The sequence below is a fragment of the Schistocerca piceifrons genome, chromosome 6, assembly GCF_021461385.2.
Source record: "Schistocerca piceifrons isolate TAMUIC-IGC-003096 chromosome 6, iqSchPice1.1, whole genome shotgun sequence".
In the NCBI taxonomy this organism is placed as follows: Eukaryota; Metazoa; Arthropoda; class Insecta; order Orthoptera; family Acrididae; genus Schistocerca; species Schistocerca piceifrons.
Genome location: NC_060143.1, coordinates 463,450,633 through 463,478,573, shown reverse-complemented (window position 1 = coordinate 463,478,573; position 27,941 = coordinate 463,450,633). Strand labels below are relative to the sequence as shown.

General features: G+C 41.2%; 1 pseudogene; it reads right to left on the bottom strand.

The window, feature by feature from the left end:
• LOC124803380 overlaps window positions 1–27,695 on the bottom strand; it is a 62,035-nt pseudogene extending 34,340 nt beyond the window's left edge.
• Between the last annotated feature and the right edge of the window lie 246 nt (window positions 27,696–27,941).

The window sequence follows — 27,941 nt, the reverse complement described above, 5'->3', positions numbered from 1 at the left end:
ACTAAATTAGCGGACGACCCTTTGTCCCTTGAGCCTCACATATTGTGTCTGTAAGCACATCTCTGAATTATGGACACAAATCCGCAATCAGTTCCCTCTGTCTGCAGGTAAATATTTAAAGTGATAAGCCGGAACATCGGTATCGACTGAGTCAGTAATTGACTTCCTTTTCATCACATGTATACAAAACTGAAATACTTTCTTGCGTGAAAACTCTGTCTGCACTAGGGAAGTAAACCAAACTCACGGATGAAGTCAGAACCTATAATAGCCGACACCGACAGAATTGTGCCACCTCAACTCGGAATTCCCACGTAAAATCACCAATTCGAGCCTTAACTTCAATAGTTCACCAACTCCGAGTTATCTCTGCTGAACTGGCCTGCATACAAAGCTCAAACTTGCCTGACATTTCCGCGAGTTTATACCACTCATCACAAGTGGAGGCCCGTTCTTCAGTGATCAGTGAAAAAGATTTACGACATCGAGAAAGGCACTATATGTAAATGTGTGAAGCGGACTCGGCCACTAGGAATAGCAATAATCCTGCAAAATGGCATTTGTGATCCCCTTAATATACCGTCAGCTATCGCTAGAGCTTTCCTGGCTTGTACGGTCCCTTGCTATGTGTTCACCCACTACACACTTAAACATTTTGTCATTGAAGCATGCCTCCTCCGGCTTCATTTATTATCTGAAGTTTTCTATTAACTACAACCATAACGTTCCTCCCATTTTTTGGTGAGCATACTTTACAGCCAGCATACGAAGCAGTAAATCTTCTGACATAAGCTTTATGGTTAGTCACAAAACAGCACTCCAAAGTGGTCACTAGTCACTCCCTTTCAAAGATATTTTCAACTGTTTGACCTTCGCTAGAACCCAAACACAAGCTTCAAGCGATGTCTTCGATTCTGTTAATATACCATTCTAGCAGTACGGCTGCATGGTCTCGCAGTGGTGTGAATTCATAAAATCTTCCTGGGCTTTCAGATGCGTGCGGTACTTCAAATGTATTGCCTTATTTGGACTGGAACAGAGCACCAGAGACGTCACAGTTAGCAACGCGGCTATTTAATGGCGAGGCCACGGCTACGGCTACGCATCAGTGATTTATAACTGCTCGTTAGCTCATGTCCAGCGTGGGCGTGCAAATTATTTAAAACGAATTAGCTCCCAGAACTCATTAATGATCATTTGCACTGCATGGCTTCAGACAAAGCCTGTTCGAACCTCCGATCTAACCAGGGACTCAAACTGTTAAAAATCTTCCGTGATTAATTCGCATAATTCACCTAAATCCTTCAGTTCCAAAATAATAATAGTAATAATAATAATAAAACAAAGAGCAACACGCATCAATTACACAATCACAGGAAAACGAAATCTTAAGACAGCCACCAGAACAAGCACAAACAGAACACGAAGTGATACACATGTCAGATATAGAAGAAAAATTTCACCTGACACACATAGAATACAAAGACACAAATACAGACATTTCACCATTCTTGCACAGACCACCAAATAACCACAAGTCGAGACAACAATAACAACTATCAACACAATCTTACACAACAAAATAAATGAAAATGCGACTATGGAAGAGTTACAACTACTGGTTTATATAGGAGCACTCAATACACTAAATATACACACTAGGCAGAGATCAGAACCAACCAATACACGGAAGAAACCCACAAACCCGGCATGGCAACACAGGCTACAGATCAGAATAGAAAAACTGAGAAAAGACCTCAGACAGCTAACACAATTTATAAGAAATGAAATATCAGACAAAAAAGAAAAGAGGTTAGTTAAAATCTCACAACAAGAAGCGATAGAGCAATTAGATGAAAAGAAGCAGAAATTACAAGTATTGTCCAAACGACTTAGAAGATACAAAAAATGTGAAAATAGAAGGAAACAAAACCAAACATTCAACACAAACCAAAAGAAATTTTACCATACAATAGATAACATACACATTAAAATATACAATCCACCAAACATAACAGACATGGAACACCTCTGGAGCAACATTTGGTCAAACACGGTACAACATACCAGACATGCACGGTGGATACAAGAAGAAGCAGAAACAGACACATACAAGATGATACCACAAATGCCTGAAGTGATAATTTTGCAACATGAAGTCACCCGAGCAATTAATTCTACGCACAACTGGAAAGCCCCTGGAAAAGATAAATGATAACGAAGTCCCATGCTGGACGCACCGCCGTACTAGGCAAGGTCCTAGTGGAGGTGGTTTACCATTGTCTTCCTCCGACCGCAATGGGGACGAATGGTAATGAAGAAGACGACGCAAAACACCCAGTCATCTCAAGGCAGGTGAAAATCCCTGAGGAGTCATGGAGTATATTGCTCCCTCCTACGCATATCTCGAGAAGAGACCATGAGGATAAAATCAGAGAGATTAGAGCCCACACAGAGGCATACCGACAATCCTTCTTTCCACCAACAATACGAGACTGGAATAGATGGGAGAACCGATAGAGGTACTCGGGTACCCTCCGCCACACAGCGTCAGGTGGCTTGCGGAATATGGATGTAGATGTAGATGAAGATGTAGATGTAGATCCCGCTGGGAATCGAACGCAGGACCCCGTGCTCGAGAAGCCAGAACGCTATCGCGAGACCACGAGCTGCGGCCCTGGAAAAGATAAAATAGCAAATTTCTGGCCAAAGAAGTTCACCTCAACACATTCACATCTAACTAAATTATTTAACAGTTACATTGCAGACGCATAGACAGTCCCTGATACACTTACACAAGGAATAACTTATCTGAAACCTAAAGGTCAAGCAGACACAGGAAACCCAGCTAAATATCGCCCCATAACATGCCCACCAACAATATACAAACTATTAACTTCAGTCATTACACAGAAATTAATGACACATACAACAAAGATCAAAATTATAAATAAAGAACAAAAAGGCTGCTGCAAAGGAGCACAAGGATGTAAAGAGCAACTGATAATAGATGCAGAGGGGACATATCTAGCCAAAACTAAACAAAGGTCGCTACACTATGCATACATTGATTACGAAAGAGCTTTTGATAGTGTATCCCCCTCATAGTTACTACAAATATTAGAAATATACAAAGTAGATCCTAAACTGATACAGTTCCTAAACATAGTAATGAAAAATTGGAAAACCACACTTAATATCCAAACAAATTCAAATAATATCACATCACAGCCAATATAGATTAAGCGTGGAATATACCAAGGAGACTCATTAAGTCCTTTCTGGTTCTTCCTCGCTCTGAACCCACTATCCAACGTGCTAAATAATACAAATTAAGGATATAATATTACTGAAACATACCAACACAAAATCACACATTTGCTATACATGGATGATCTAAAATTACTGGCAGCAACAAATCAAGAACTCAACCAATTACTAAAGATAACAGACGTATTCAGCAATGATATAAATATGTCTTTTGGAACAGACAAATGTAAGAAAAATAGCATAGTCAAAGAAAAACACACTAAACAAGAAGATTACATATTGGATAACTACAGCGACTGCATAGAAGCGATGGAAAAAACAGATGCCTATAAATATCTAGGATACAGACAAAAATAGGAATAGATAATACAAATATTAAAGAAGAACTAAAAGAGAAATATAGACAAAGACTAACAAAAATACTGAAAACAGAATTGGCAGCAAGAAACAAGACAAAATCTATAAATACTTATGCTATACCAATATTGATCTACTCATTTGGAGTAGTGAAATGGAGTAACACAGACCTAGAAGCACTGAATACACTTACACGATCACAGTGCCAAAAATATAGAATATAGCACATACATTCAGCAACAGAAAGATTCACATTAAGCAGAAAGGAAGGAGGAAGGCGATTTATCGACATAAAAAACCTACATTATGGACAGGTAGACAATTTAAGAAAATTCTTTATAGAACGAGCAGAAACTAGCAAAATACACAAAGCAATCACTCATATAAATACATCGGCTAAACCATTGCAATTTCATAACCACTTCTCCACCACTTTAGATCACATAACATCAACAGATAGAAAGAAAGTAAATTGGAAAAAGAAAACACTACATGGCAAGCACCCGTATCATCTAACACAGCCACACATCAGTCAAGACGCATCCTACACATGGCTAAGAAATGGCATTATATACAGGGAGACGGAAGGATTCATGATTGCAGTGCAGGATCAAACAATAAACACTAGATATTACAGCAAGCATATTATTAAAGATCCCAATACCACAACAGATAAATGCAGACTTTGCAAACAACAAATAGAAACAGTAGATCACATCACATGTGGATGTAAAATACTAGCAAATACAGAACACACCAAAAAACATGACAGTGTAGCAAAAATAACACATCAACAACTTGCCATACAACATAAACTAATAGAACAACACGTTCCAACATACAAGTGTGCACAACAAAATGTACTGGTGAATGATAAATACAAATTATGCTGGAACAGAACCATTATAACAGATAAAACAACACCACATAACAAACCTGACATCATACTCACCAATAAAAATAAGAAATTAACACAACTAATCGAAATATCCATATCAAATACAACAAATATACAGAAGATAACAGGTGAAAAAATTGAAAAATACATCCAACTCGCTGAGGAAGTCAAGGACATGTGGCATCAGGATAAATTTGACATTATATCAATTATACTATTAATTGGAGGATTCAGACCACACAATATCGACTAGTACATCAACGAAATACAGCTACATCCAAACGTAAATATACAACTACAGAAATCTGTAATTATTGATACATGTTAAATTACCCAAAAGTTCCTAAATGCAATGTAACATATACCGTACAGTTAATAGGAAGTCACGCTTGATCAAGGTCTGCGTCAATTTCCATTTTAAACCAGACATAATGTCTGAGAAGGGAAAGAAATATTAACAGTAATAGTAAGCCATCTGCACTTCCTTGGTAGCGTCACCGACAATCCACCGTCACGCACATAGCTATGGGGTGATGTACTTGCCAACCACATCAGCCACAGCTATAGCGTGGAACAAATGACGAGTTTCCTCTCGTATGCGTTAACTTCAGAGTGTGCTTAATTTCACCTTGGGCAACTTCCACACTTGAGCTAATATACCCTGGGTCCGTACCAGCAAATTGCCAAGCGATTCCGACGGTGATTTACACAGAGGGTCGGACAGTCTGACACTGCAGAAATCCGGAACCCTGATGTCACAATGAATAATGCGGGCTCTAATTCTATTACCTTGAGTGTAGCTTAGATTCTGTACTCTCCTAAAAGTTAGTGAACCAGCTCTACTAAGACAATCTTAATGGTGGAGATGGCGTCACACATCGCTGCTTCCTGCAAGTGTGGCAGGACCATGGAAAGTGCACCAACATTACAGGGACGGCTACCACCTTGGACACCCAGCCCGACATGTGATTGCCAATAATCTTTAATATGTTAAGTGAGCTCTCCTCGTCACACCTCTTCGTCACTGGGCACCCCCCTGCCTTCCATGTTGCAGCAGTGCAGTAACAAGGAATTTACGGTATATGAAAGTCTAAATAGCCTGTATAAAACAGCAAAATAATTACTGCTTCCCCATGAGCAAATAATTTTTTTAGTGCCGCACACACCTCGCCACTCTCTAAGCACGTGCTGCTACCACAGTATAGTGAAAGAAGGTCTAGGCTGAGGTGTATGTGGTACTTCCCTCCAAAACATTTTACACGTTTGTTTCAAAAACTACCATTAAAGGAAAAAAACAACAACAACAACAACAACATTCAACTCCACAACTTTCTCGGCAATTAAAAAGGGTACTACAACAATTTATGAAAGACTTTATAACAGAATAAATTCAAGAGGAAAAATTTATAAATACCCAACTATACGTGAATGCAAAATACTGCTGTGACATGAATGACATTAAGCGTCAATGGGACAAAAAAATTTTCTTTTACATAAACAGCGCTCGCCATTTACGAACACAGCTTATAATACTTTCTATAATTTTGAATAAAATTTCTGCCATTTGACTGTCAAGATCGTTGACGTTATTGTACAGTCGTGATTTTGGGCTTTGGCCATTTTTAAGTACCACAATATTGCAAGTGATCAGACTTTTATTAACAAAGTCTTCTCGAAAATATCTTACACCTTGCTATATAATGGAGGTGTAAAAGAAAACAAGTGTAATATACTTTGACGATGAGGTCGTTCGTGAAAGTTCGATGATGCCCAACATTGTAGTACTTGAGAATGGCTATAGGCCAACTGTATAGTTGCATAAACTATATATACAATCAAATGGTGGAACTTTCATTTAAAATGACTGTGATCCCATACAGTGATTACTACCTGTCCCAGAACTGAGCTTCTGCTAAATAAGCAACCAATATGACTAGAGACACTACAGTCATAAGCTTAATACAGTAGACTTTCCTTTGACCACCGACACGAAAACCTTCCTGATTCTCGACCAAAGCATTTCTGCATAACAAATAAAGCATCCATTGCTTTTGTACATGCAACAACGTGCAACAAAGCTCACAACAATAAGCAGGTTACCATTGGTAGATTGGATCACCCAATGTAGACGCTACCTTTATGACGTCACGGAGCTGGGAAAAACAAATATGTCCAGCCAGGGTTCCAGCGGTGTTGACTGCACCGGTAGAAGCTGCGCGTTTCAAGCTGGTGACGGAAGAGAACTCGCGTTGTCACTCTACAACAGACGGCAGACAGCTTCGCTTAGGAGGCCCCACTGTCACATTGCCCACAGCGCCATCCAACTTAACTAAGACCAAGAGGCATGCACAAGTGTTCGAATGCAATGGAACCGTGGCGACTTTTGCCTCGACACAAAACTGACATTTAAAACTCCAGAAAATATACTTTACGGTTGTTTGAGCGAGTTTGTTGCGAGGTATTGTTTTACTAGCTTTCAGACATCATATTAAAGTAGTATGATGTTAGTGAAAAGTATTCCAAACTAGTTTACCAAGTACGCAACAAAAAATTACTGCTGGGAGTATGATGAGCCATAGCGATATGTTCGTATTTGGCACTAGCATATGGGTCAAACTTTCCAAGATCACGTACTACTTAGAGCTTTGGCGAATAACTGTTCCATATAAGTTGTTAATCATTTCAGTGAGGCCCAGAATAGTAGAGAGAGAGAGATTCTGAAATCAGGATTGTATTGTAAATCTGGGATACCTTGCTGCTAGTATATTCAGCTCTGTATTGCAGGGCCGCACAAACACGGAAAACCGGACGCGTGAAAAGCGAGGTGCAGCGAGTGCCTGCACAGTGCATCGGCTCAACTCGGCATACTTCGCCTCAACTCGGCTTGCTAGGTGAGGCCGTCGCTGTGCGCTGCCCAATGCGCTGCCAGACGGCTTAGTCAACATTGGAATACGTAAGCGCAAGACAATTACCGGAATAATGGAACCATCTGCTCCAAAAAAAGGGAATATTCCCGAAAGTTAATTTAAACCGGAATGGGAACTCTCCTACTTTTTTGTGCGTTGTGACGATAAAGCCAAACGTCTAATCTGCGGTACACTAATTACGTGTGACAGAAAATCGTGTATTGAAAGGCACTACAGCAAATTGCATTCAGAAAAGTATAGTGATACAACAGGGGATGCCAGAGAGGAAGAATTACGGAAGTTGCAAACTCTTGCAGAAGAGAATTCTGTATCTACAAACGAGGTTTGTTGCAAGTACTTTAGCATGTATATTTTGGTTAAAGGTCATGCGAAACGAAATAACATTTGTTTGGATTCCTTAGTTTTCGTTTCCGCATAAATTATTTCTAACATATATTTTTTTGTCTACTTTAGGGTGAAGAAGATGAGGGGTGTTGCGAAAGGACTCTCAGAGCTAGTGACAAAGTTGCTCTACGTTTAGCAAGAGCTGGGAGGCCAGTTATGGAAGGACCATTAATAAAAAAACATTATGTTGGACGTAGTAGAGACAATGAATCCCACATTAGCTCCCGCGTACAGCAGAATACCACTTTCCAGAATGACAATACATCGGAGAATCAACGACATTGCTGAGAATTTGCATGAACAACTGGTAGCCAAAATTGAAAACATCCTAGCGTACAATATCGCACTTGATGAGTCCACGGATATTAACGACACGGCTCAGTTAGCAATATTTTTGCGTGGCGTGGACGACGACCTACATGTAACGGAAGAGCTCCTGGATATGATTTCGTTGAAGGCGGATATTTTAGCAGCTGTTGAAATGGCAGCTGAAGGGATAGGACTCCCTTGGGAATAGCTGTTTTCCGTAACAACAGACAGGGCACCAGCAATGTGCGGTATAGCAAAAGGGTTTATTGGCTTACTACGGAAAAAACTTAGAATGTCGAGTTTACCATCCGTTCATTGTTTTGCACACCAAGAGGCTCTTTGTGCTAAAGTTATCGGTCTTCAAGATGTGATGAAGGTAGTGGTGCGTATCGCGAACTACATTCGTTCTTATGGACTCACTCATCGTCAGTTCAAAGAATTTTTGATTTCCTTTGAAGAGGAGTATCCAGATACTCCCTACCACGCTGAGCAAAGGGAAAGTGATTTCCCGTATTTCCCGTATTTTTCGACTACGCCACACTGTGGCTCAGTTTTTGGAGAGCAAAGGACGTCCGGAGCCACTTTTTCATGACCCTTAATGGATAGCTGATTTAGTATTTTTAGCAGACATTATGGCTCTCGTAAATGATTTAAGTCTGAAACTCCAAAAATAAAACAGTCTCATCAACGATATGATCAGCAAAATAAACGATATCCAGTATAAACTGAAGCTCCTCAAAAACAAAGTATCAGAGAAAAATACGCAACACTTTCCTGAACTAGGTAAGCAGGTCGAGCACAGTCTCTGATTGGTTGTCTTGTGTTGGCGCGCGATTCAAATTACGTTGGAGTACCTTTATTAAAACAGCCTGATTTTTATAACCGCTCTAATCTAAACGGTACTATGTTTTTGTTTGACAGCATCTGTGCAGGATGGAGCGCGCTTTGAAAAATACGTCGAGGTCCTACAATCCCTTGAAAATGTGTTTAACGACCGATTCCAGGTAATGTGCCGGTATATGACATACAGCTAAATAAAGGAGATTGCGTTGCATATGCAAGTGTAACATTACATTAAAACCAATAGTACACATTACATGTTTATTAAAATCTATGGCATTTTAGTACTTCGAAACAACGGCTTACATTACTTTCATTTATTAACATTTGCTTTGTTATTGTTTCAGAAAATTACCTACCTGCAGCCAATTCTCGATGTTTTTGTGAAACCTTTTACGACGGATATTGAAAGTGCGCCTTCAGACTTACATTTGGAACTAATTGATTTGCAAAGCGATGTTCAACGAAAGGATGTGTTTTACAGTACAAAAGGTTTGCTCCAATTCTACCAGTATTTGCCGAAGGCAGAATTTCCCAAGTTACACAGAGAAGCAACGAAGATTATTTCTATGTTTGGTTCCACTTGTGTATGTGAAAGGTTTTTTTCTGTTTTGTCTTGTACAAAAACTAGATTGCGTGCGAGTATTTCTAGTTGTAATTTAAAAAATTGTCTCAGAATTGCTGTCAGTCAATCTCTTGTTCCAGATCTTATTAGCATAATTGCAAATAAAATAAAGAGCACTTAGGAAGACACATTTGTGTTGAAACCAAATTTAAAATTGTTACCATTACAGTTATTATATATTTCTCTTTTGTACCCGTACACCAGACTAAGCTCTCCACCTAGTGTACATTAGTATTTGGCAATGACGAAGACAACAGGGTAAAAGCTTTGAAACAGGTCGAGACAGGCGGCGCGAGCGACACAAGCTAAGGAAGTGAGAGGCAGCGCTGTTGCGCAAAGCCGAGGAATGGGGGGTCTGCACCATCGTCAACATAGCGCAGCCGTCTTCTGCACTCTGCACTGTGCGATGCACCGGTGCATGCACCTTGTGCGGCCCTCCTGTATTGCATTTAGAATTTTACGTCTTGCTTCGCCGTTAGGGTTCGTAACGTCACTCCTCGCTACTCTACTCCATGCCTTTGTTAAATAACTTGATATGTGATACAAGCAAGATACTTTCGTGTCGGGCATAGAATTCTAAAATAGAAACAATTAATTTGATTCACACATCTGCATAGGTAGATGAAATGATGAAATGTGTTATCGAATGAAGTATTCTACTTTAATGGTCTCTTGAGTTGATTCACAGCTTATTACGTCACCTGCATCGGCCACTGAAGCAAGAGCCGAAAGGAGCAAAAAAAGGAGTCTCGTGGTAAAATTTTCTGTTTTGAACACCGCGTAATGTAAAGCAGGCCCCTCCGTTTCTGGCGGTGGCGCCGCTGTGGCAATCGCAGCCTTGGTGTCTCCCTCTGGTGGAAAAGGGGAAAGGTTGTCTGTTCACGTGCATTTAAGTGGTCGGGTGGTTCGTCAGCCAGGTCAGTGTGGGGCAGTCAGTGTCTCTCTGTCGTCCGGAGTGCTAGTATGTGTTGGGCCACCAGTCTGCTCGAGTTTGTTCAAGCAATGGTCGTTGGCGGTCGAATCGATCGGTTTGTCGGTCACGCACTGGGACACAGGATGACTTCTCCGTCTTGAGCGTCGGCGCATGTGAGGTCGCCACGTCAGTCCAGTGGGTCGCGCCGTATAGCGAGGGGCGGTGGCTTCGCGGCCGACACGAGAGCAACAGGAGTCAACCCACGACATGGGTCTGGCCGGCGCGAGCTGCGCGTCCGTTGAAGTGGCTGGCGGCGGACGGTTCGTGAGAGCGTTTTGGGGGTGCTGCGCCAGGTTTTCGCAAGACATCGCAGTTTATTAGAAGTGATTCGTGATATGTTGTTTTATTTACTTGTTAAATCCTACTTGTTTTCTTGGTCAGTCTCTCGTCCCCAGCTTGCTCGTCTGTCTCCCGTCCGCATTTCTTAGGTAGTTGGTGTCTGTCTGTCTGTCTGCCTCTCGGTCTGACGTACGTTAATAGCTGCCCCTGTCATGTTTGTCGGGTTCGGTGTTAACGAATTTATTGCTTAAGGTGTAAAGGCCGAATTTCTGAAGTATGTTTTTATCTTGCCTATCACCTTTGGAGGCGGTATATGTGTAATGTGGAGCATGTTAGTACATTTTATGTAAGACTGCATTTCATAGGTTTTTATTTAAATTAGTTTCTTTTAAAAACAAGTTGCACTTTCGGTGGCAAGTAATGTTTTTAATTGTTGTGGACTCGTACGACAGCCAATCCAAAATGACGGGTAGCCGAAAGGCATGCGTTTAAGCTCACGCAGGCTGGCGTGTGGTCTGGAACAGATAAAGGAAGTTATAGTAGCAAAGAACGTACGTAGCTGCGGGAATACTTAACTTTAATCCATAATTGGTGAACATCAGTCTGACGGTACATGCATCACAAGATAAATAGCAATTGATAATGGCGCCTTGCTAGGTCGTAGAAAACGACGTAGCTGAAGGCTATGCTAACTATCGTCTCGGCAAATGAGAGCGTAATTTGTCAGTGAACCATCGCTAGCAAAGTCGGCTGTACAACTGGGGCGAGTGCTAGGAAGTCTCTCTAGACCTGCCGTGTGGCGGCGCTCGGTCTGCAATCACTGACAGTGGTGACACGCGGGTCCGACGTATACTACCGGACCGCGGCCGATTTAAAGGCTACCACCTAGCAAGTGTGGTGTCTGGCGGTGACACCACATTAATGTTGGTGTTTTGTACCATTTTCGTCCCTCCTACGGGGTGAATAGTTTGTGTGCTTGTGTGATTTGTTAAAGTTTTTAGTTTAAAGTAATCTTGTATGTTACAGATTACCACAAATGTAGTCTTTCAGAGGTTGTTGCGAGCGGTTGTGACTACGGCCGTGTTAAAAGGGAGCGGCAACATTCTCAGCCCAAAAACTCATAATGTAAAAAATAAAGTTATATCTGCCTCTGAATAAATTGTAACTTGATATTTGGAGGGTGCTTTCTGATTATAATTTGTAAATCTGTTTTTTTTTAAAAAAGGAAAGGGTTCTTAGGAATAAAATTTCCATTTGTTGGAAGAAATTTGTTTTCATCGGTTAACCACAGGCAACTACTTCCACGCTCATATAGTGTGATTAAATGTGTTAATGTTGTTGTTGAATCTCTAGTAAATAAAGTAAATTCTTTAAGAAAAGATTTTGAAAGTAAATCCACGGTTCAAGGTGTACTACACACACTGTTTCTACGGGTAGTCAATCCTCTTGAAACACATGAGATGGTGAGCCAGTCAAATGTTCGCTGATCCTACCAGACGGCTTGCACACGACTCTATGTACACAAGCCTTCTGCATGTTTGACATGGAGTAGAATGCACCTTTCCCCTGACTGGATGTATCAATTGACAGACACATAGATTCATTAAGTCAGATTCTTATCTACCATTACGTATCACATGTACTGCAATGACCGCGAAGGTACGTTATAGATGAGTCAGTAACAGTTTATCGTAGTGTATTACGATGTTTTACTAATGTGTTCAGTTGCATCAGTTTTAACTTACATCACTATTGTCACATTACGTAGATGTTTCTGATAAGTACGTCTTCTTTTTATTTTGCACCAGTGAAGAAACACCAAAGTTTTTAATTGGGAAACAAGACATCGTTAATACATTGGTGTCCGAAACTAAAACAACAAAGCGGAATTGCCAGGGTTTCGTTTATTTTGTCACAAAAGAGTATTAAGGGGTTATAGTGAAGTAGAAGGAATCTAAAGAATACAGAACGTAAATAGCTGTAACATACATAACGATGAACGAAAATATTCTTTGTCTTACATGAACTTAGGCAGTTGTACGCATGTTCCAACAAACGGTTAATGTGCTCGGTAAGGGGTGTGACCGCCCATGGCAGCAGTACAGGCCTGACAACGACGGGGCATGCTGTGAATGATGTCATCAGTCTGATGACATCATATTGAAGCAATAACGCACATCCTTCCTGCACATCTGCTTGCAGTCTTGGAGAGTGGTTACTGCTTGCTTCTCAGACATGATGCCTCTCAGACATGATGTACGGGATTCAAATTGTGAGAGGGATCAGGCCACGAAATGAGTGCAATATATTCCGTTTCCAAAAAAACCTGTGCTACATGAGGCCCATTATATAGCCCATCAATTAGACGCCTGGGCCCACAGCACCTCGCAACAACCGCACACGAGGTCGGAAGATCTCGTCATGATACCTGACAGTACTTCAAACTTGTCGATTCACCCGTACAATTTTATGAAGAAGTGTTAGAGTGGTAAATGTAACCTCTGTTCCCACAATTATGGATCTTCCTCGATCTCGGTCCCTTTCCACAATATATTGGGTCCCAAAATCGTGTTTACGTTTCTTCGAGATGCAAATCCTTCGACAATCGATCTCCAGACTAAATCGAGACTCATTTGTGAAAACAACATTGGCAGCCTTTTCGACCGTCCAGGTGTTATGTAGATGACTACACTCTAGTCGTTCTCTTGTGTGAAGACGCGTCAGAGGTAGACACACAGCATATCTCTGACAATAAAGGCCACTCTGCTGACGCCTTCTGCACACCGTTCGCCTCGACACAACACTCCCAGTAAATGCTGTGAGCCCACACGCCAAATTTCAAGAACACTAAAGCGGTAAAGGCGTTTCTTTGCAGCTAAATAATTTTCTTCTCTTCTGAAGTCACATGTGGTCGGCCCTGCGCTGTCTTCGGGTTACAGTTTCGATTTCTGTAAATTGTCGCCACATCCGAGAAACAACGGAACGATTCACATTAAGCCATCGGGCCAAATCAGTTTGTGACTGTCATTCTTACTTTCTTTCTATGGTCCTTCACCGCAGAGAGTGTTGCAGACATCTTCTCTGTGTCATACTACAGCATCTGTGACTGTGTACACAGCGGTTTTGGATGTGAGGTGCCCGGAAAACATTACCTCTTTTCACACGTGCCCTGATGTCATCGTTGGCATGGTTGTCCGTTGACCGGAATGCTATCTTCCGCGCAGAACACGATCGTACGGAAGTCTGGTTGACGGTTTGTATGATTATATCGTGACATAGACACAGGTCAGGAGAAAAGCGGTTTTTTGCTTTAATTTTAGACACCAGTGTAGAATCATTACGTTCCACTAATGTTAGTGGATCGTTAGAAGAGAATGTCGGGAGAGTGCGAAACGACATTGTAAGAAGGACTGAACGAACATGGATGCTATATTCAATGTACACATTCAGTCCATCCTGCTGTGAGACGTCACAAGACAGCACCTGGTTCGTTTCGTTTTATGCGGAAGGCAATGTCGACTGACTATTTACAAGTCACACTCCAGATAGTGTAAGGGATCCAAGTGGGCCGCCATATGGACAACATGATTTACTGGTCACACACAGAATCCGACTGACTGCTAAATGCCAATATCTATACGTCGTCCCTGATGGCACATAATCAACCCGTGAACATATTTTCCCTGTCCAAGAATTGGACAATTCCAACCACTCAGTGACGAATGGTGACAGCTGTGAACTTTACGGCTCGATATTCAGTGCTGTTCAAGAGCTACGCAAATTCGCTCTGGCCATTGAAAGACACGTTCCATCGTGTACAAGAGGGATTCTAGATCGTGTTTGGTAGTCAAGCTGAAGCCAGTTCAAATTGTTGTGTCTAGACAAGACAGCCTAGACACAATGAGAGGAAGCCGAAAGGCACGCGCTAAGCTCACGCAGGATGGGGTGATGTCTGAAACAGGATACGTAATGAATGCTATAAAGAAAAGTATGTAGCTTCTGGAATACTTAACTTTAATCCATCATTTGTATACAGCGTTCTTGATGATACAAGTGAGACTCTGTAGATTCAGGCAATATACTGCTAATGGCGCCTTGCTAGGTCGTAGCCATTGACTTAGCTGAAGGCTATTCTAACTATCTGCTCTGCAAATGAGCGAGGCTTCGTCAGTGTGCATCGCTAGCTACGTCGTCCGTACAACTGGGGCGGGTGCTAGTACGTCTCTCTAGACCTGCCGTGTGGTGGCGCTCGGTCTGCGATCACTGAAAGTGGCGACACGCGGGTCCGACATGTACTAATGGACAGCTGCCGATTTAAAGCTACCACCTAGCAAGTGTGGTGTCTGGCGGTGACACCACACAACTATTGCTCCTAGCTACAGGGTTTCTGAATTCGATGTTGTTGTTTGCTCCTGTAGCCAAGATACAGTGATGTAATCCTGTTGTCTATAGCATTAGTCAGTTACTGCTGAGGATTATTGGTAGTATACTTTATTAGTTTAATTCCTTTATTAGACTGTTTTATTATGATTCTCTGAAAGCGACATTCTTTGGGCAGAAATGTTGAAGTTTGTGACATGTATATTGTTATTCTTAGATGATTTCCACTTGTGTGTCACAGGAACTAATTAAATATGAGTTGTACCTATTATAATTGTTTACGATAAATTCTTTATTTTTTATTGATTATTGTGTGACGCCACTCCTTTGATCAGAAAGATTCGTGGGCAAAATAGTGTTGATTTCTTATTAGTGTGAATAATTTCTTTTGCGTAATTGTATATAGTGTTAAATCTGTGTGGTACAATAAATACTGTGGTAAACTAAGCTCATCTCTGCGCAAGCGTCAGCACTAAATTCGACTCCATCCAAAACCTGTGCTTCAATTGGTAGACAGAATGATTTTGCGTTGTGCCGGGACGGTGCTTGCAGCTTTAGCTATAGCTGTCGAGAAACTCTCTTGCTTTCCTACTTGGAGTTCCAGACATGACTCCAAGAAAGCCACCAAGCGCAGTGTGGCTGTGCAATGCGTTCGAGGTATCTATTCGAGATGGCGCCCGTGGGAGCAACGAGTCTGTGTTGTCCAAGCGACTTCGACAGGTGTTGTGCAGACTATTGCAGTTAACAGAAGTGTAGGAGACCCTTAGAGCCAGAAATAATGCAACATTTTTTGTAAAGTGAGATGCCTACTCTGTTCAGATGACTAGATTACAATCTAGGACTTTGCTTTCTGTAAACGGGTTTGAAAGTTTCTTTTGCTGTTGAAGAAGGTAGGCAGGTCATATTGGAAATACTAGGTGGAGTACGATTGGTAGCCACGGTGATCGCTGATAATTTCTTTTATGTCTCAGTCAGCAGTGCTGGGCAGTGGGATGGATTGGTGATACTGCAGTAGGGAGTGTAACGTTCCCACGGGTGTAGCGGGTCCCAAGACATGTGCTAGTTGGCTGTTTGTTTCTTGACGTGGCGGTTTTACTTTTCCTCGGTTGTTCTAAGAGCAGAGTGTTGCCCGCCTGCTACCCTGGAGAGGAAAAAGGGAGACGTTTCCATGTACTTCCCTTAAAAAATCTTTTGTTACCTTTTGAAGTGTTTCCCTAGATTACTTTCACAAATTGTCATGTTTGGTGTTTTCCACTGTTGTGATATTGTGGAGTTTTTAGCGTTTGTTTTCCATCGTCTGATGGTGGCTGGATTTCCAACGGGGAGGGAACCTGTGATGGTAAGTACAATTTTGCTGCCTGTTCGTCTTCCTACCCACGTAGGATCACTGGACTCGCATTCGGGAGGACGACGGTTCAAACCCGTCTCTAGCCATCTTCATTTGGATTTCCCCTGATTTCCCTAAACCGCTGCAGGCAAATGCCGGGATGACTCTTTCGAAACAGCACGGCCGATTTCCTTTCCCGTCCTTCCCTGATTCGAGATTTTGCTCCGTCTCTTATGATCTTTTCTCGACGGGACGTTAAGCACTAACCTCTTCTTCCTGTTCCTCCCCCTCCTCTGCTCTGGCGATCGTGGTATGGCCAGAGATCGTGGTTGGCGTGGTTTCAGCCTCATCAGCGCTGCTCAGAACCTAGCTAGGGTGGACCGACATGGAAGGAGTTAATCAGCAGCACCGAGCGGTAGTGAAATCATTTGGATTGTAGCGCCGCCACCACAGTTTCAGTCAGGATTATGATTTCTGCGCTGCTGTTCAGTTAGTGCCCCTTTGTGTGTCACAGGGGCATAGGCAAGTCTGGGTCTTACTTGTATTGGGTTTCAGCTGATTTTTATTGTAATAGTTGCTGAGATTTTCCAGGTTCTCAGCTAGTATATCCTCAATAGCCTTGTAGTTTAATGCCTGAACTGCTGTTGCCCGATCATCTGCATAAGTGAAAGATCTTGACCGGAGACTAATAGGCTGCGCATTTGTATAAGAAGACTGACTTGCGAAGCCCATTTTTTGTAGACGCCATCTGCTCTTGTGACCCTGTAACTCAACAAAATATCTTCTGTTAAATAGAAGTGAACCAATTTGAGTACAGCAGTGAGTTGAGGGCTGCTTTTTTTTTTTTTTTTTTTTGTTTTTTTTGAGATTGATAGCATTATATGCTACCGTCAAATCTATAAACACCACCACTGTGGCTAGTGCAACAGAGACATTGGCCGATAACACTTAGGATCTTATGGGCCCTTACCAGGCTTAAGAATTACAATTACTTTTGCCTGCTTCCACATTTTAGGGATACGTCGAGTTGCCCAACAGCAGTTCATAAACTCCAACAGCTACAATTTAGAGCGAACACCAAGATGTATAAGCTATTCATTTTTCAAATCATCTATACCTGGTGTTCCCAATATTTAAACTTTTGATTGCTTCGTTCAGTTCTGATGATGTAAATGTGTGATCGAGTGTTTCATTTATTTGTTCCTGGGAGGCATTTAGTTTTCTCGTATACCCTTTGCTCAGGTTATTTGGTTTGCTGTAATGCCAAAACAGCCTGGTGTACCTGCAGATATACTATCTACCTTTTTGAGCAGTCTCTACACTTTCCGACTATTGTGGGTCATGTTAATGATTTCTACAGTGTGTTGCCACTTCTGTCTTCTATTTATAATCATTGTGGTTATGACTTCTTCGCCCGCCTCCATTGTTTCTGGGGAGGTCACAATACATTTCGGATTTCTCTTTTGTCTCTTCTCTGTAACCTGGAATGTACGATTTTCTACATCCTCTCTGTGTACTCTGTCGCGCACAGTATTTTAAAGCCATAGCAAACTCACTGTAGGTTTCTGGTAGAGGTTGAAGAAATAAAAGTTTGTTGTCCACTCCTTTTCAGGAAGCTTCCCAGTTAGCTATTTGGAAAGTAAACCTATTTCGAATGAGAAACACTGTTGGTTGTATCACTGAGTTGATTTTGCAGAGTACTGGCCGGTGCTGGGACTTTGGCATGGGATTCAATATGAACTCTTGGCTTACGTTAGCAAGAGTATTGCTAGTGAAACGTAGATTTGGATTATAGCCTCTTTTCCATCTGCCGCTGTTGAATGGTGGAGGCTGTTTTGGATCGTGGATTAAATGGAGCTTCTTGTTTTTAGCCCACTGTTCCAATAGTTCCCATCTTCTTTAGTTTGTGTACGTCCCAAGGCCACATTGTGACTGTTGAAGTCTCTCATTATTATGTCTGATATATCCTTGTTCTTCGCCAGGGATGTAACTGATCTGATATGGTATGTTGGGCGGCTTATATACAGAGTGGATGTTTGTTACCCATACCTACATAGTCTATGTCTACGCTATTCTGGTCATTAGTTCTGCCTTGTGTGATTTTGAGATAGTTCTTGACGAAAATTGCACTTCCGTAGTGGTTAGTGGGAATCTCTTTGATTAGCTGCCTTGTGGAGTGTGGTCCTCTGTGCGTTCCCTGGAGGCACAGAACATCACACCTATAATCCTTGCACATATTTGAAATAAGATCTTGTTTTGCATATGACAGTCCTTCTGTGTTAAATGAGAAACTTGCCAGTGTTGGCTCTCAAAGGAGCCTTTTGTGATCTCTCATTTTCCGCGCTCTCATGAGGTTTGTAGTCACTGGGTTGAAAGATTAGCCAGCAAGATGCCACTGCCCAGGGGACGTCCAAATGGAAATTTCTCACACTTCTTGGAGGCTCTTTCTCTGTCCCCCAGCAGACTACAACTTTAATATTCCAGACAGAATATTTAAGTAGTATTTAACAAAGTATGAATTCAATACAATAGTTTTGGAAAATGGTTTACCAAGCAGTTCAAGACACAGCTGAAAACAACAGTTAGCGAAATGTTAGTATTTGGTGCTTGCCTGTGTGTCAAACTATCGATTATATCGTATTAGATTGTAGGTTAATGTATGCAACTTTTATTTAAGTTACTAGCCATTCCAGAAAGGACCAAAGCGGAGAGATACTTTGAAATGAGGATAGTACTTACATCTCAAATACTTTCCAACTCACATACTTGGCCCTATATTGCGTTGAAAACTTTTGTCTTGCTTCATCATAATTTGTTCCTTCCCTTTGTTTTCGTTCCTTTCTCCCTCTGAACCTTCAGTTTTCATAAAATGCAAGAGAGGTGTTGTGAAACTTATGTTTCACATTATCTTGGTTCAGCATTTGTTAAAGTCTACTTAGCTATCCCTGAGCGCGACGAGAAAATTCTCACGACCACGGCATTTCAAAGTAATAATTAGTCGATCTGCCATAATTTACAGTCAGTGGTAATGTTTCAGAGGATCAAAAACCGTTGTTAGAGTAGCATTTGAACTTGATTATGACATTTATGCCATTCATTGCTGTGTACCATACACATCGATGCCTTTACAGAATAGTGTCAATATAGGGGGGTGTGGAATATCTTCTGCAGAGGTTGGCTGGCGCGTGAGGTGGGGACAATTGGCAGACGACGGTTGTAGTGGGACCAGATGTACGCCGTGAATGTAAACACATGAGGCGCTGCATGACCGCGGGTATAATGCGGTGGCAATGGATGTTTACCCTTTTGGCCGAGCAGTGCCGCTAGCGGCAGCCGAGGCTGGGAACTGCGTTCTTGTGACTCTTAAGTTTGAATTAAGGATCCTTGAGCAGACGCGCTGTGGACTCGTTCACGAACGCGATTTCTGCTTACTGACAGAGTTGTGTTTTAGTCAGTGTCTAATAACTCAGCGTTCACCAGGTAACATTTTTGTGTACACTGAATATAGAAGGAGCGTATGCTTTAGTGGCATTTTACGAATTATTAATTTGTTTTGCTGTTGGAATATGTTCATAATTGTAGTGAGCAGATATATTGTTTTCGTATGTGTGTAGCGATGATACTGTGTGGGACAGAACACTTATTGTAGTACTGTTCAGCTTCTTTCTTGTGTGTAACTCGAGTCGTAAGTTTCAGACATAAACGGCATCAAGTTTCTGAACCATCAGAACCTTGGGTGGCACAAAGCAATGGTTTTTCTCATTGTACACTGGGGGCTATTTATCTGTCGTGGCTACCGCTATCTCAAAAGGTGAATGTTCGTTTGCTATTTACTATTAATTTATTGTATATGTTTAGGCTAGTTCTTAGTATGTTTTGGGGTAAGCCACTAGCCGATTTGTGTGAGTGACATGTGTTACCATGCGGGGCTGTGTTATCATACGTAGGCACCACACAATCATGATTATTGAATGTGTTCACTGTCCATGTCATTACTTGTTTGTGTTGAGGCACAGTTTCTTTCACAAGACTTATTAACTTTTTGTTGCGCCTCATTCATTACAAAGGGTGGAACGCCACAAATTTGTTTATCTTGTGTTGCGCTCACCTACTGAATACTGTCTATGTCAGAACAGTTATCCATTACTATATGCCTGTAACCAATACTGTTGTTACTTATAGTATTGGGACACTTACTTTTGTCAAGCTGAAAACTGGCTGTTGGTCGCTACTGTTAATAAGGTGTTGTTGTTGTAGCGGTCTTCAGTACTCAGATTGATTTCATGTAGCTCTCCATTCTACTCTACTCTATGCAGACTTCACCTCCAAATAGCTACTGTTAAACGCATCCTTCTTATCTGCTTAGTGTATTCATATCTTGGTCACACTCTAACATTTTGCCCTCCACGCATCCCTCCAATATCAAATTGGAGATCCCTTGGTGCCTCAGAATGTATCCTATCAACCGATCGCTTCTTTAAGTCAAGTTGTGCCACAAATTCCTCTTATACCAAATATTATTCAGTGCTTCCTCATTAGTTACGTGATCTACCCATCTAATCTTCAGCAATCTGATGTAACACCACATTTCTAAAGCTTCTATTCTCTTCTTGTCTAATCTGTTTATCGTCCATGTTTCACTTCCAAACGTGGTCACACTCCATACAAATACTTTCAGACAGGACTTCCTAACACTTAAATCTATACACGATATTCTCTTCTTTAGAAACGCATTCCTTGTGTTAGCCAGTCTACATTATGTATCCTATCTACTTCGACCATCATCAGTTATTTTGCTTCCAAAATAGCAAACCTAATGTATTATTTTAAGTGTCTCATTTCCTAATCTAATGCCCTCAGCATCAGCTGACGTAATTCGACTGCACTCCATTATCTTTGTTTAGCGTTTGTTGATACTCATTTTGTATCCTCCTTTGAAAACACTGTTCTTCCAGGTACTTTGCCAGTCTCTCACAAAATTACAATGCATCAACAAATGTCGAAGTTTTAATTCCTTCTCCATGGATCTTAATTCCTGATTTTTCTTCAGTTTCCTTTATTACTTGCTCAATATGCAAATTGAATAATATGGGGGATAAGCTACACCTCTATTTCACTCTTCCTTCTCAACCAATGCTTCCCTTTCATGCCCTTCGACTCTTATAACTGCCATCTGGTTTCTGTACAAATTGTAAATAGCCTCTCGCTCACTGTTGCTTGGTTGGTTTGTGGGATTAAATGGACGAGACTGCTATGGTCATGTGTCCCTCGCTCTCTGTATTTTAACCCTGCCACCGTCGGAATTTCAAAGTAAGTATTCCAATCAACATTGTCAAAAGCTTTCTTTAAGTGCACAAATGCTAGAATCGTAGGTTTCCATTTCCTTAACTTTTATTCTTAGATACTTCGTACGGCCAGTATTCCCTCACGTGTTCCAACATTGCTACGGAATCGAAACTGATCATCCCCAAGGTTGGCTTCTATCAGATTTTCCATTCGTTTGTAAAGAATCAAAGTTAATATTTTGCAGCAGTGATTTATTAAACTGATAGTTTCGTAATTTCCACACCTGCCACCACCTTCCTTCTTTGGGATTGGAATTATTATATTCTTCTTGAAGTCTGAGTGTATTTCGCCGGTCTCATACATCTCGCTCACCAGACGGAAGGGTTTTGTCAGTGCTGGCTCTCCCAAGGCTATCAGTAGTAAAAATGGAATGTTGTCTACTACTGGGCTCTTGTTTTGACTTACCTCTTCCAGTGTTACATCAAATTCTTCATGCAGTATTATATGCCCATTTAATCTTCATATACGTCTTCAAGTACATCGCCCTTGCATATACCATCTACATATTCCTTCCACCTTTCTGGTTTCCTTCCTTTACTTAGAACTGCTTTCCCATCTGAACTCCTGGTTTTCAACCAGGTGGGTCTCTATTCTCCAAATGTCTCTTTTAATTTTCCTGTAGGCAGTATCTGTGTTATCCTTAGTAATATATATGCCTCTACAACGTTACATTTGACCTCTAGCTTGACTTGCTTAGTCATTTTGCACTTTCTGTCGAGGTAATTTTTCTGTCGTTTGTATTCGTTTGCACCTGCTTCATTTACTGCATTTTAATTTTCTCCTTTCATCAACGAAATTCAATATCTCTTCTGTTACTCAAGGATGTCTACTGACCTCCCTCTTTTTACTGCTTGATCCTCTACTAGCCCACCACAGTGGCTAGTTGCAGGTTAGAAACCTGCTTCGGGCATGGAGGTGTGTGATGTTCTTTGAGTAGTTAGGTTTCAGTAATTCTACGTTCTAGGGGACTGATGACCTCAGATGTTAAGTCCCATAGCGCTCAGAGCCGTTTGAACCATTTTTGATCCTCTACTACCTTCACTATTCCATTTCTCAAAGCCACCCATTCTTCTCCAACTGTGTTTCTTTTCCTGTACTTGTCAATCGTTCCCTAATGCTCCCCCACCGAGCGAGGTGGCGCAGTGCTTAGACACTGGACTCGCATTCGGGAGGACGACGGTTCAATCCCGCGTCCGGCCATCCTGATTTAGGTTTTCCGTGATTTCCCTAAATCACTCCAGGCAAATGCCGGGATGGTTCCTCTGAAAGGGCACGGCCGACTTCCTTCCCCACCCTTCCCTAATCCGATGAGACCGATGACCACGCTGTCTGGTCTCCTTCCCCAAACCAACCAACCAACCTAATGCTCCCCCTGAAAGTCCCCACAACCTGTGGTTATCCAGGTTTCAGGTCCACAAATTCCTACATTTTTCCAGTTTTTCGGTTTCAATATCCAATTCATAACTATAAATTGTACTCAGCGTCCACATCTGTCCCTGGAAATGTCTTAAAATTTAAAACTTTGTTCGGATATGACTGTCTTACGTTATATGATCTATCTAAAAGATTCCAGTGTCTCCATGTCCTTTCCACGTATACAGACTTCTGTCATGATTCTTAAACCAAGTGTTAGCTATGACTGAGATACGCTCTGTGCAAAATTCTGCCAGGCGGCCTCCTCTTTCATTCCCCACCCTCACTCCACATTCATGTACTACTTTTCCATCTCTTCCTTGTTATAATATCGAATTCCAAGAACAGCCAACTTTGTGCGTCATGATTTATGAACGTAAGTTTATTTTATTAATTTGGCACTCCACAGCTCCAATACGTTTAATAAAAGATGTAGATAGCTTTATCATCAGCAGCTGTCAGAAGGTTTACTAAATTACCTTTTTTTGTCTGGCTCGTTTTTTTGTCTGGTTCGTTTTTTTTGTCTGGCTCGTTTTTTTTGTCTGGCTCGTTTTTTTGTCTGGTTCGTTTTTTTGTCTGGCTCGTTTTTTTTGTCTGGCTCGTTTTTTTTGTCTGGCTCGTTTTTTCGTCTGGCTCACTTTTTTTTGTCTGGCTCGCTTTTTTTTGTCTGGCTCGCTTTTTTTTTGTCTGGCTCGCTTTTTTTTGTCTGGCTCGCTGTTTTTTGGCTGGCTCGCTTTTCTTGTCTGGCTCGCTTTTTTTTTGTGTGGCTCTCTTAGTTTTGTCTGTGGCTCTTTTTTTTGTGTGGCTCTGTTTTTTTTGTGTGGCTCTGTTTTGTTTGTGTGGCCCAATTTTTTCGTCTGACACTTTTTTTTCGTCTGGCTTGTTTTTTTCGTCTGGTCCGTTTTTTGGTCTGGCTCGTTTTTTTCGTCTGGCTCGTTTTTTTTGTCTGGCTCGTTTTTTTTTGTCTGGCTAATTTTTTTTGTCTGGCTCGTTTTTTTTGTCTGGCTCGTTGTTTTGTCTGGCTCGTTTTTTTGTCTGGCTCGCTTTTTTTGTCTGGCTCGCTTTTTTTGTCTGGCTCACTTTTTTTGTGTGGCTCGTTTTTTGACTGGCTCGTTTTTTGTCTGGCTCGTTTTTTCTGTCTTGCTCGCTTTTTTGTCTGGCTCACTTTTTTGTCTGGCTCGCTTTTTTGTCTGGCTCATTTTTTTGTCTGGCTGGTTTTTTTGTCTGGCTCGTTTTTCTTGTCTGGCTCGCTTTTTTTTGGCTGGCTCGCTTTTTTTGTCTGGCTCGCTTTTTTGTCTCGCTCGCTTTTTTTTGTCTCGAGCGCTTTTTTTGTCTCACTCGCTTTTAATTTTTTTTGTCTTTCTCGCTTTTTTTTCTCTTTCTTGCTTTTTTTTTGTTTGGCTCGCTTTTTTTTGTCTGGCTCGCTTTTTTTTGTCTGGCTCGCTTTTATTTTGTCTGGCTCGCTTTTTTTTGTCTGGGACGCTTTTTTTGTCTGAGATGCTTTTTTTTGTCTGGCTCACTTTTTTTGTCTGTGGCTCGTTTTTTTTTGTCTGGCTCGTTTTTTTTGTCTGGCTCGTTTTTTTTGTCTGGCTCGTTTTTTTGTCTGGCTCGTTTTTTTTGTGTGGCTCGTTCTTTTTGTCTGTCTCGTTTTTTTTGTCTGGCTGTTTTTTTTGTCTGGCTCGTTTTTCTTCTCTGGCTCGTTTTTCTTGTCTGGCTCGTTTTTCTTGTCTGGCTCGCTTTTCTTGTCGGGCTGGATTTTTTTGCCTGGCTCATTTCTTTTTGTCTTGCTCGCTTTTTTTTTGTCTTGCTCGCTTTTTTTTGTCTGGCTCGCTTTTTTTTTGTCTGGCTCGCTTTTTTTTTGTCTGGCTCGATTTTTTTTGTCTGGCTCGCTTTTTTTTGTCCCGCTCGCTTTTTTTTGTCTGGCTCGCTTTTTTTGTCTTCCTCGCTTTTTTGTCTCGCTTGCTTTTTTTTGTCTTGCTCGCTTTTTTTGTCTTGCTCGCTTTTAATTTTTTTTGTCTTTCTCGCTTTTTTTTCTCTGGCTTGCTTTTTTTTGTCTGGCTCCCTTTTTTGTCTGGCTCGCTTTTTTTTGTCTGGCTCGCTTTTATTTTGTCTGGCTCGCTTTTTTTTGTCTGGGACGCTTTTTTTTGTCTGGCTCACTTTTTTTGTCTGTGGCTCGTTTTTTTTGTCTGGCTCGTTTTTTTGTCTGGCTCGTTTTTTTGTCTGGCTCGTTTTTTTGTCTGGCTCACTTTTCTTGTCTGGCTCGTTTTTTTGTCTGGCTCGTTTTTTTTGTGTGGCTCGTTCTTTTTGTCTGTCTCGTTTTTTTTGTCTGGCTGTTTTTTTTGTCTGGCTCGTTTTTCTTCTCTGGCTCGTTTTTCTTGTCTGGCTCGTTTTTCTTGTCTGGCTCGCTTTTCTTGTCGGGCTGGATTTTTTTGCCTGGCTCATTTCTTTTTGTCTTGCTCGCTTTTTTTTTGTCTTGCTCGCTTTTTTTTGTCTGGCTCGCTTTTTTTTTGTCTGGCTCGCTTTTTTTTGTCTGGCTCGATTTTTTTTTGTCTGGTTCGCTTTTTTTTGTCCCGCTCGCTTTTTTTTGTCTGGCTCGCTTTTTTTGTCTTCCTCGCTTTTTTGTCTCGCTCGCTTTTTTTTGTCTTGCTCGCTTTTTTTGTCTTGCTCGCTTTTAATTTTTTTTGTCTTTCTCGCTTTTTTTTCTCTGGCTTGCTTTTTTTTGTCTGGCTCCCTTTTTTGTCTGGCTCGCTTTTTTTTGTCTGGCTCGCTTTTATTTTGTCTGACTCGCTTTTTTTTGTCTGGGACGCATTTTTTTGTCTGGCTCACTTTTTTTGTCTGTGGCTCGTTTTTTTTGTCTGGCTCGTTTTTTTTGTCTGGCTCGTTTTTTTGTCTGGCTCGTTTTTTTTGTGTGGCCCTTTTTTTCTGTCTCGTTTTTTTGTCTGGCTCGTTTTTCTTGTCTGGCTCGTTTTTCAAGTTTGGCCCGTTTTTCTTGTCTGGCTCGCTTTTCTTGTCTGGCTCGTTTTTTTTGCCTGGCTCGTTTCTTTTTGTCTGGCTCGCTTTTTTTGTCTGGCTCACTTTTTTGTCTCGCTCGCTTTTTTTTGTCTTGCTCGCTTTTTTTGTCTCGCTCGCTTTTAATTTTTTTTGTCTTTCTCGCATTTTTTTCTCTGGCTTGCTTTTTTTTGTCTTTCTCCCTTTTTTTGTCTGGCTCGCTTTTTTTTGTCTGGCTCGCTTTTATTTTGTCTGGCTCGCTTTTTTTTGTCTGGGACGCATTTTTTTGTCTGGCTCACTTTTTTTGTCTGTGGCTCGTTTTTTTTGTCTGGCTCGGTTTTTTTGTCTGGCTCGTTTTTTTGTCTGGCTCGTTTTTTTTGTGTGGCCCTTGTTTTCTGTCTCGTTTTTTTGTCTGGCTGTTTTTTTTGTCTGGCTCGTTTCTCTTGTCTGGCTCGTTTTTCTTGTTTGGCCCGTTTTTCTTGGCTGGCTCGCTTTTCTTGTCTGGCTCGTTTTTTTTGCCTGGCTCGTTTCTTTTTGTCTGGCTCGCTTTTTTTGTCTGGCTCGCTTTTTTTTGTCTGGCTCGCTTTTTTTTTTGTCTGGCTCGATTTTTTTGTCTGGCGCGCTTTTTTTTGTCCCGCTCGCTTTTTTTTGTCTGGCTCCCTTTTTTTTGGTCTTGCTCGCTTTTTTTTGTCTGGCTCGTTTTTTTTTGTCTGGCTCGCTTTTTTTTGTCTGGCTCGCTTTTTTTATGTCTGGCTCGCTTTTTTTATGTCTGGCTCGCTTTTTTTGTCTGGCTCGCTTCTTTTTGTCTGGCTCTCTTCTTTTTGTCTGGCTCTCTTCTTTTTGTCTGGCTTGCTCCTTTTTGTCTGGCTCGCTTCTTTTTGTCTGGCTCGCTTTTTTTTTGTTTGCTTGGCTCGCTTTTTTTGCTCGCTTTTTTTGCTGTTTTCTTTGGCTCGTTTTTTTTGGCTCGTTTTTTTGGCTCTTTTTTTTGTTTTGCTTGTATGTCACCATTTTTGGTAGAATCCAAGAAAAGTAAGAAGACAATTTATGCAGTATAGTAGTAGTGTAACTGACTTCCCAGTAAATACATCTTTAAAAGTGAATACCATTAACTGAATATGAGAATTATGTTTAACACATACGCCTATATGGTTTGCAAACTACTGCTATTTTCTACAATAAAACATACCTCAGAATTTACTTAAAATTTTGTTTATTGCCAAAAATTTCATAATAAACTTTTTAAATTGTTCACTTGTACTTTAGTAAACTGGACCCAACAATACAGGCTGTGATGTGGCGCTATTTCCGGAACGTGACTGCTGAGAATTTCTCTCGAAGTGTGCTAATATGAAGTTCAGGACACCTACACCTCACTTCATGTCGCCAAATAATTCAAACATCTTGAAACTGCCGACCCGCCACCGATCTCACCCTGGGTTCTGCGTCCTTCAAGAATTTCGAGATCAATGGGATGAAGCTTGATTTCAAGCTTCGAGTGTTCACCGATTTGTGAACCTACGAAAGAAGACAGACAGTATTGTAATAATGATATAATTTGATAAACGTGTTATTTAGTACTAATAAATTAAATTGTTGGAATATAATATTAAAAATGTTTTGTTGCA